At 42.0% G+C, this 10,609-nt stretch overlaps 1 long non-coding RNA gene across 1 annotated transcript; it reads left to right on the forward strand.

Annotated features, from left to right (window-relative positions):
- The first annotated feature begins 7,490 nt into the window (after window positions 1-7,490).
- LOC149122049 (uncharacterized) lies at window positions 7,491-9,588 on the forward strand. The gene is made up of 2 exons (XR_016221033.1): window positions 7,491-7,582; window positions 8,297-9,588. It is a non-coding gene; the product is annotated as an uncharacterized LOC149122049 (long non-coding RNA).
- Window positions 9,589-10,609: the final 1,021 nt, after the last annotated feature.

The raw sequence follows: 10,609 nt of genomic DNA on the forward strand, positions 1-10,609 counted from the left end.
CTCCCATCTGCTGGTTCACTCCCCACCTGGCCTCAAGCCGGAGCTATGTTGATTCGAAGTCAGCAGCCAGGAGCTTCTTCTGGGTCTCTCATGTGGGTACAGGGGCCCAAGCACTTGGGCCATCTTCCACTGCTTTCCCAGGCCATAGCTGAGAGGTGGATCAGAAGTGGAGCAGCCAGGACTTGAACTGGTGTCCATATGGAACGCCGGCTCTGCAGGTGGCGGTTTTACCTCCTATGCCACAGCACTGGCCCCAATTACTCTCACTTTACAAAGGAGAAAAAGTAGAGTAGAGGTTCCATGAAACACTTAGGGTAAGGTATAAAGTAATACTGCTAAGTTATGGCAGACGCTTGTTTGTTTTGGGTATGGCCTTTGAAGAAAATGACATTTAGAATACGATTTAGAATACGTTGAATTAGGAATTTATTCTGGAAAAGCAGTTGGAGTAAAATAAGGAAGCTAAGGGAATGTATTTTGAGAACAGCTGCTTCACGTCTAAATGCAGAGGGTGCAAATAGGTTGGTAGAAGATTTGGAAAAGTAGGGATTTTTTTTTTTCAGTATTTTAAAATTTTATTTATTTGGAAGGCAGAATTTTTAATTTTATATTAATATTATTAATATTAGTTATATGTAAAGCTTGCAATTAATTTTCTTTTTTTAACTTTTATTTAATGAATATAAATTTCCAAAGTACGACTTATGGATTACAATGGCTTCCCCCCCATACCGTCCCTCCCACCCACAACCCTCCCCTTTCCCACTCCCTCTCCCCTTCCATTCACATCAAGATTCATTTTCGATTATCTTAATATACAGAAGATCAGCTTAGTATACATTAAGTAAGGATTTCAACAGTTTGCTCCCACACAGAAACATAAAGTGAAAAATAATAGATGATTTTTTAAATGATGATGAAATCAGATCAGACCTATTGTCATGTTTAATCCCAGTGAGAGTCAAGTTGGGAATTGATAATTTCTTCTTCTTTTTTTTTTTTTTACAGAAGATCAGTTTAGTATACATTAAGTAAAGATTTCAACAGTTTGCGCCCCCATAGAAACATAAAATGAAATATACTGTTCGAGTACTCGTTATAGCATTAAGTCTCAATGCACAGCATATTAAGGGCAGAGATCCTACATGAGGAGCAAGTGCACAGTGACTCCTGTTGTTGACTTTACCAATTGACACTCCTGTCTATGGCATCAGTAATCTCCCTATGCTCCAGTCATGAGTTTCCAAGGCTATGGGAGCCCTCTGAGTTCTCCGACTCTTATCTTGTTTAGACAAGGTCATAGTCAAAGTGGAGGTTCTCTCCTCCCTTCAGAGAAAGGTACCTCCTTCTTTGAAGACCTGTTCTTTCCACTGGGATCTCACTCACAGAGATCTTTTGCCAGAGTGTCTTGGCTTTCCATGCCTGAAATACTCTCATGGGCTTTTCAGCCAGATCGGAATGCCTTTAGGGCTGATTCTGAGGCCAGAGTGCTATTTAGGACATCTGCCATTCTATGAGTCTGCTGAGTATCTCACTTCCCATGTTGGATCACTCTCCCCTTTATTTATTCTATCGGTTAGTGTTAGCAGGTACTAGACTTGTTTATGTGCTCCCTTTGACTCTTAGTCCTTTAATTATGATCAATTGTGAACTGAAATTGATCACTTGGAATAGTGAGATGGCATTGGTACATGCCACCTTGATGGGATTGAATTGGAATCCCCTGGTATGTTTCTAACTCTACCATTTGGGGCAAGTAGCTTGAGCATGTCCCAAATTGTACATCTCTTCCCTCTCTTATTCCCACTCTTATGTTTAACAGGGATCACATTTCAGTTAAATTTCAACACTTAAGAATAACTGTGTATTAATTACAGAATTAAACCAGTCATATTAAGTAGAACAGACAAAAAAAACTACTAAGAGGGATAATGTATTAAGTTGTTCATTAACAGTCAGGGCTATGCTGATCAAGTCACCGTTTCCCATAGTGTCCATTTCACTTCAACAGGTTTCCTTTTTGGTGTTCAGTCAGTTGTCACCGATCAGGGAGAACATATGGTATTTGTCCCTTTGGGACTGGCTTATTTCACTCAGCATGATGTGTTCCAGATTCCTCCATTTTGTTGCAAATGACTGGATTTCATTGTTTCTTACTGCGGTATAGTATTCTAAAGAGTACATATCCCATAATTTCTTTATCCAGTCTACCGTTGATGGGCATTTAGGTTGGTTCCAGGTCTTAGCTATTGTGAATTGAGCTGCAATAAACATTAGGGTGCAGACCGCTTTTTTGTTTGCCAATTTAAATTCCTTTGGGTAAATTCCAAGGAGTGTGATGGCTGGGTCAAACGGTAGGGTTATCTTCAGGTTTCTGAGGAATCTCCAGACTGACTTCCATAGTGGCTTGACCAGTTTGCATTCCCACCAACAGTGGGTTAGTGTCCCTTTTTCCCCACATCCTTGCCAGCATCTGTTGTTGGTAGGTTTCTGTATGTGAGCCATTCTAACCGGGGTGAGGTGAAACCTCATTGTGGTTTTGATTTGCATTTCCCTGATTGCTAATGACCTTGAACATTTTTTCATGTGCCTGTTGGCCATTTGGCTTTCCTCTTTTGAAAAATGTCTATTGAGGTCCTTGGCCCATCTCTTAAGTAGGTTGTTGGTTTTGTTTTTGTGGAGTTTCTTGATCTCTTTGTAGATTCTGGTTATTAACCCTTTATCTGTTGCATAGTTTGCAAATATTTTTTCCCATTCTGTCGGTTGTCTCTTCACTCTCCTGACTGTTTCTTTTGCAGTACAGAAACTTCTCAATTTGATGCAATCCCAATAGTTGATTTTGGCTTTGACTGCCTGTGCCTCCGGGGTCTTTTCCAGAAATTCTTTGCCTGTGCCAATATCTTGAAGGGTTTCTCCAATGTTCTCTAGTAACTTGATGGTGTCAGGATGTAGATTTAGGTCTTTAATCCATGTTGAGTGGATTTTTGTGTAAGGTGTAAGGTAGAGGTCTTGCTTCATGATTCTGCACATGGAAATCCAATTTTCCCAGCACCATTTGTTGAATAGACTGTCCTTGCTCCAGGAATTGGTTTTAGATCCTTGATCAAATATAAGTTGGCTGTAGATGCTTGGGTTGATTTCTGGTGTTTCAATTCTGTTCCATTGGTCTATCCATCTGTTTCTGTACCAGTACCATGCTGTTTTGATTACAACTGCCCTGTAGTATGTCCTGAAATCTGGTATTGTGATGCCTCCGGCTTTGTTTTTGTTGTACAAGATTGCTTTAGCTATTCGAGGTCTCTTGTGCCTCCATATGAATTTCAGCATCATTTTTTCCAGATCTGAGAAGAAGGTCTTCGGTATCTTGATTGATATTGCATTGAATCTATAAATTGCTTTTGGGAGAATGGACATTTTGATGATGTTGATTCTTCCAATCCATGAGCATGGAAGATTTTTCCATTTCTTGGTATCCTCTTCTATTTCTTTCTTTAAGATTTTGTAATTTTCATCATAGAGATCTTTAACGTCCTTGGTTAAGTTTATTCCAAGGTATTTGATTGTTTTTGTAGCTATTGTGAATGGGATTGATCTTAGCAGTTCTTTCTCAGCCATGGCATTGTCTGTGTATACAAAGGCTGTTGAATTTTGTGCATTGATTTTATATCCTGCTACTTTGCCAAACTCTTCTATGAGTTCCAATAGTCTCTTAGTAGAGTTCTTTGGGTCCCCTAAATAAAGAATCATGTCATCTGCAAAGAGGGATAGTTTGAGTTCTTCCTTCCCAATTTGTATCCCTTTAATTTCTTTTTCTTGCCTAATAGCTCTGGCTAGAACCTCCAGAATTATATTGAATAGCAGTGGTGAGAGTGGACATCCCTATCTGGTGCCAGATCTCAGTGGAAATGCTTCCAACTTTTCCCCATCCAATAGGATGTTGGCTGTGGGTTTTTCATAGATTGCTTTGATTGTATTGAGGAATGTTCCTTCCAAACCCAGTTTGCTTAGAGTTTTCATCATGAACGGGTGTTGTATTTTATCAAATGCTTTCTCGGCATCTATTGAGATAATCATATGGTTTTTCTTCTGCAGTCTGTTAATGTGGTGTATCACATTGATTGTCTTGCGCACATTAAACCATCCCTGCATACCAGGGATAAATCCCACTTGGTCTGGGTGGATGATCTTTCTGATGTGTTGTTGGATTCTATTGGCGAGAATTTTATTGAGGATTTTTGCATCTATGTTCATCAGGGATATTGGTCTGTAATTCTCTTTCAGCGCTGCATCTTTTTCCGGCTTAGGAATTAAGGTAATGCTGGCTTCATAGAAAGAATTTGGGAGGACTCCCTCTTCTTCGATTGTTCTGAATAGTTTGAGAAGAATTGGAGTTAGTTCTTCTTTAAATGTCTGGTAGAATTCAGCAGTGAATCCATCTGGTCCTGGGCTTTTCTTTGTTGGGAGGGCCTTTATTACTGTTTCAATTTCTGTCTCAGTTATGGGTCTGTTTAGGTTTTCGATGTCTTCCTGGTTCAATTTAGGTAGGTTGCATGTGTCCAGGAATCTATCCATTTCTGATAGGTTTCCCTGTTTGCTGGCATACAAGTCCTTGTAGTAATTTCTGATGATTCTTTTTATTTCTGTGGTGTCTGTTGTTACGTTTCCTTTTTCATCTCTGATTTTATTGATTTGGGTCTTTTCTCTTCTTTTTTTAGTTAGTTGGGCCAATGGGGTGTCAATTTTGTTTACTTTTTCAAAAAACCAGCTCCTCGTTTGGCTGATATTTTGGAATGTTTTTCTTGATTCAATCCTGTTGATTTCTTCTCTGATTTTAATTATTTCTCTTCTCCTACTAGATTTGGGTCTGGTTTGCTGTAGGTTTTCTAGATCCTTGAGGTGAACTAAAAGCTCATCTATTTGGTGCCTTTCCAATTTCTTGATGTAGGCACCTATTGATATAAACTTTCCTCTTAACACTGCTTTTGCTGTGTCCCATAAGTTTTGGTATGTTGTGCTGTTATCCTCATTTACTTCCAGAAAGTTTTTGATTTCTCTTTTGATTTCTTCTATGACCCATTGTTCATTCAGGAGCATATTGTTCAATCTCCATGTGTTTGCGTGTGCTCTAGGGATTCCTGAGTTGCTAATTTCCAACTTCATTCCTTTATGGTCTGAGAAGCTGCATGGTATGATTCTAATTCTTTTGAATTTGCTGAGACTTGCTTTATGGCCTAGTATGTGGTCAATCCTAGAGAAGGTTCCATGTACTGCTGAGAAGAATGTAAAATCTTTAGCTGTAGGATTGAAACTTCTGTATATATCTGTTAGATCCATTTGGGCTATAGTGTCATTTAAATCTACTGTATCCTTGTTGATCTTCTGTTCTATTGATCTGTCTATTTCTGAGAGTGGAGTATTGAAGTCCCCCAGTACTATTGTATTGGGGTCTAAGTCTCCCTTTAAGTCCGTTAATAAATCTTTTAGATAAACTGGTGCCCTGTAGTTAGGTGCATATACATTGATAATTGTTATATCTTCTTGTTGTATTGATCCCTTAATCATTATATAGTGCCCCTCTTTGTCTCTCTAAACAGTTTTTGTGGTAAAGTTTATGTTGTCTGATATGAAGATGGCTACGCCCGCTCTTTTTTCATTTCTGTTGGCATGGTATATCTTTTTCCAGCCTTTCACTTCCAGTCTGTATGGATCTTTGTTGGAAAGATGTGTTTCTTGTAAGCAGCAAATAGATGGGTTTTGTTCCTTAACCCAATCAGCCAATCGGTGTCTTTTAACTGGACAGTTCAGGCCATTCACGTTCAAAGTGACTAATGATAAGTGGTAACTTTGCCCTGCCACTTGCCAAAGATAAGTCCTAATATATGCTTTGAATTCCCTGTGATCTTTTGCTGTGAGGTTTCCTTCCTTGGTTTCCTTCCTTTACCTTCTTTCATATTGATGACCGTGTTTCTGTGTTTCTGTGTGTAACACATCTTTAAGTATCTTTTGCAGGGCTGGACGAGTGGCAACAAATTCTTTGAATTTCTGTTTGCTATGAAAAGTCTTTATTTCACCTTCATTCACAAATGATAGCTTTGCAGGATATAATATTCTGGGCTGGCAGTTTTTCTCTCTTAGTACCTGGGCTATATCTCGCCATTCCCTCCTAGCTTGTAGAGTTTCTGATGAGAAGTCAGCTGTGAGTCTGATTGGAGATCCTCTGAGAGTAATCTGACGTTTCTCTCTTGCACATTTTAGGATCTTTTCTTTATGTTTCACTGTGGAGAGTTTAATTACAACGTGTCGTGGTGAGGATCTCTTTTGGTCGTGTTTATTAGGGGTTCTGTGAGCTTCCTGTACTAGGATTTCTCTGTCCTTCTCCAAACCTGGGAAATTTTCTGCTAATATTTCACTAAAAAGGCCTTCTAATCCTTTCTCTCTCTCCATGCCTTCAGGAACTCCTAGAACCCGAATGTTGGGTTTTTTAATAGTATCCTGAAGATTCCCGACAATATGTTTTAGATTTCTAATTTCCTCTTCTTTTCTTTGGTCTGACTGTATCCTTTCCTGTTCTCTGTCTTCTAAGTCCGATATTCTCTCTTCTGCTTCACCCATTCTGTTTGTAAGGCTCTCTATTGTGTTTTTCATTTGATCTATTGAATTCTTCACTTCAGTCACTATCCCAGTTTCCTGTTGTACTAGTTGTTTCGTTTCATTTTGATTCCTCCTTAATATTTCATTTTCATGAGAGAGATTTTCTATCTTGTCCATTAAGGATTTCTGTAGTTCAAGAATTTGTTTTTGAGAACTTCTTAATGTTCTTATCAATTTTTTGAGATCTGCTTCTTGCATTTCTTCTATGTCATCATCTTCATAATCTTGAATTGGGGTGTCTTTTTCATTTGAGGGCGTCATGGTGACTTCCTTGTTTTTATTACCTCGGTTTTTGCGTTTGTTATTTGCCATATTGGAGATATTTGGTTTCTTCACTGTGGTGCTTTTTCTTGTTATACTATGACTCTAGATTAAGTGGACTATCTGTTTTTGATGGAGCCTTAGGGCTTGAGATGGGTGTGGCCTGAGAGCTCTGTTTGGTGTGCCAAAGGTGACACTCCCAGGTTAGGCGTGGTAAATCTCTCTCTCTCTCTCTCTTTTTTTTTGATTCAAAAGGGAAGTAATTCCGCACAGCTGAACGAAGTTGGAGGTAGTTAGCAGGCAAATGATATACCCACAGGAGCCAGAGATCGGAAGCTCTTTCCCAAGGACCACACAGGGAATCTGTTCGGCCCTCAGGGTGGGCTCAAATTCTCCTTCAGTCTCCCACTGGGTTGCCAAAGTTACGGAATTGTAGTGTCTCTGGAGAGTGCTCACGTGAATTCCGTGAGTTCTCTCCCCCACCGTCTCTTTTTTCACAGTCTCAGTTCAGTAGCACCACAAATTTACTAGGTCCTAATCTCCTGTTAATTCGCCCCGCCCAGAGGCAGGTTTTTCTGCTAGGCTCAGGGCCGGTGCAGACCTGAGGTCGCTCTGCTTATGACGTATGTCCAAGATGGCGCCTGCTCTTTGTCTTGCTCGCCCTTGAGAGGTGAGCGGAGAGAGAGAAACCCATGTCCGTACCAGTCACCTTTTTTTCTCTCTCTCTCTCTCTTCCAGTTAGCCTGGTGAACTCCCCCCCCCCCGGGGGTCGTTCCCTCTAGTCTCCTCTCTCCGCTTGCCTGCCGGTGTCTCGGGCTATTGAGGTTCGGCTCACCTCGCGTTCCAGCGCTGGTGTGTTGAGTCTGCCGCTGGTGTCCCGAACTGTGGGCTCCCACACTCTCCACGCAGGTCCGCTGTGAATCACACATTCCAGAAGAGTTTCTTCTGCTGTTTCCTCCCCTACTCTTCCTTGAACCTGCAGTATCTCCACTTTTATTAAACTATCTCTCCCCGGACTATCAGTGTGCTCCCTTCCTATTCCGCCATCTTGCCTCCTCCAAAAGTAGGGATTTGCTCATATATAAGGGTCCGTGCCTCCTTTGAAGTCAGATGGGAATCCAGAATTGTGCACAATTACGATTTTAATTATTATAAATGTATATTTATATATACATTTACATATCATATTTACTGTAAATGCATTCTCATATAATAAATATAATAACACAGGAAGCCCCTGGAAAGCGTGCTTGCATTTTTCATGTCTTACTCAAGGTCACGAAGGAAATCAGTGATGACGCTGATCCTAAGAGGAACTACAAACTTCTCCTACATTGGGGAATATATAGACTCAAAAGTAATTTCTGTTTCGTTTCTTTTTTAGAACTGGTTCCAAAATAAAAGAGCCAGACTACCAGCCAAGAAGAGACGCAGAGTGCTTGAACCCAGGATGCCTTATGCACTCCCTGTCCAAGGTCCCCCAGATGTAAGCCTGCAGAATGCCCAGGAGCGGTCTCCCAACACTACCCAGGTGGCTGTGCTGGACAGAGCTGTCTACCCCACTCCACGTGCCCAGGAGTGGTCTCCCAAAACTGCCCAGGCATCTGTGCTGGGCGGAGCAGTCTACTCCACTCCACGTGCCCAGGAGTGGTCTCCCAATGCTGCCCAGGTGGCTGTGCTGGGCGGAGCTGTCTACTCCACTCCACCCACATGGGAGGTTCCCAGCCCGCTCTACGGCTCCTGGGATTCTGGGGTTCGAGGTGCTCAAGAGGCACTGAGCTATGCTCTGGAGAATCAAGGGAACGTAGGAGGTGGATCTTTTCCCAGTGGCATTCCAGGAGCAAGGTTTATTCATTCTTTTTCATACGCACCGTATTTTGGGAGTTCCAGGTCAGAAATGAGGGTCATGCAGCCTGATTGGCCTTCCCTGCTACCCGGTGTTCCCAGTGCTCAGGGAGCGATGCAACAGCTGCAGGAGCAGAAGAGCTGTTTTCGTTACCCACCATGTGAAGAGTGGCAGCAGAATGGCTGGGGAACGCACCCTCAGCAGCCCCAGCAGCCTCCGGATTACTGGCAGGAGCTGCCCTCCCCAGACCAGTTTCCAATGCAGCAGAATCACAACAGCGCAGAGAACAGGGTGCCTTTTCCTCTGTCCCAGCAGTAGCCTGGAGATCGTCAAGGTGATGGAGAGCTCATGTTCTTGCAGGTGTTGAGCACAGCTCTGCGGGTACTCAGTTCTCCAACAGAACCTCACGAGCAAGATATGCAGCAAGAAGGTGCCCGAGATGCCCAGTTCTGAAATCCAGGACATTTTGAAAGAGGAACACATTGGTGCCAACTTCTGGGACTAGAAATGTGGCTGCAGGAAATGGCGTTGGGCTTTTGAGTCAGCAGATGCCTGTGATACTACAATTGTGTACATGGGAGTCGAAGGTTCTTGAAAGAAAGGAACAAGCTCATAGTGTACATCCTTTGTGTGTGTGGCTGGTTAGGGTTGTGGACGTATTTTCTAACATGTTGGCATTTATATTCCTAAACGACATGTTGTACTGGTAGTTATTGTAGGGGTTTGTGTCATGTTAAACTAGGATTAAAGAAGTCAATTATGCTACCTTTCTTACTATTTTCTATAATTTTGTACAACACTGCACTTAGCCCTTCATTAAAGGTTTGGATTTTACAATGATGGCTCTGATAGATTCATTATAGGGAGATTTTGCCTCCTGATCTCATTATAGGTGATTAGAAAACTATCATTTCTCCTTGAGTAAAATTTGTGATTATGTTTGCTAATACTAATTCCATTTCATCTAGGGTTTTAAATTTACCGCTATAAATCATCTAAAGTACCATTAGGGCTTTCATTCCTAGAGTATTTGTGTATGGAAAATGTGTTATTTTCAAGTTTTAGACTAGCATCTTCTAATCTTGGTGTTTTATTGCCAGCTATTTGTCCCTTGGAAGAAAAGTTTGGAGAAAAACCCAGGTTGCATGGAGTCCTTTAAATTTCACCATGGGTGTGGTCCCTGGTCTTGAGCAGTATATGTTGCTGCCTCCCAGTAGGGAAATGTGAAAAAACATTACTTCCCAGGCCAGCACTGTGGTGCAGCGGGTTAACACTCTGGCCTGAGCACTGGCATCCCATATGGGCACCAGTATGAAACCTGGTGCTCTGCTTCCAATCCAGCTCTCTGCTATGGCCTGGAAAAGCAGAAGATGGCCCTTGTCCTTGGGCCCCTGCACCTGTGTGGGAGACCAAGAAGAAACTCCTGCCTCCCAGCTTTGGATCAGCACAGTTCTGGCCATTGCAGCCAACTGGGGAATGAACCACCAGATGGAAGTCCTCCTTCTCTCTCTCTCTGCCTTTCCTCTCTCTGTGAAACTCTGACTTTCAAATAAAAAATAAATATTAAAAAAAAAATCTCTACAGGTGCTGGTGCTCTGGTGCAGCGGGTAAAGCCTCCATCCCATATGGATGCCAGTTCAAGTCTCAGCTGTTCCACTTCTGTTCTAGCTCCCAGATAATGCACCTGGGAGAGTCGTGGAAGATGGTCCAAGTCCTTGGGCCCCTACACCTATGTGTGAGACCCAAAAGAAGCTCCTCCTCCTTGTATAGCTCCAGTCATTGCGGCCTTTTGGGGGGAGTGAACCAGTGGATGGAAGACTCTGTCTGCCTGTCTGTCTCTCTGTCATTCTG

This window comes from Oryctolagus cuniculus, chromosome 15 (assembly GCF_051225735.1).
Source record: "Oryctolagus cuniculus isolate XC-2025 breed Fujian yellow rabbit chromosome 15, ASM5122573v1, whole genome shotgun sequence".
NCBI lineage: Eukaryota > Metazoa > Chordata > Mammalia > Lagomorpha > Leporidae > Oryctolagus > Oryctolagus cuniculus.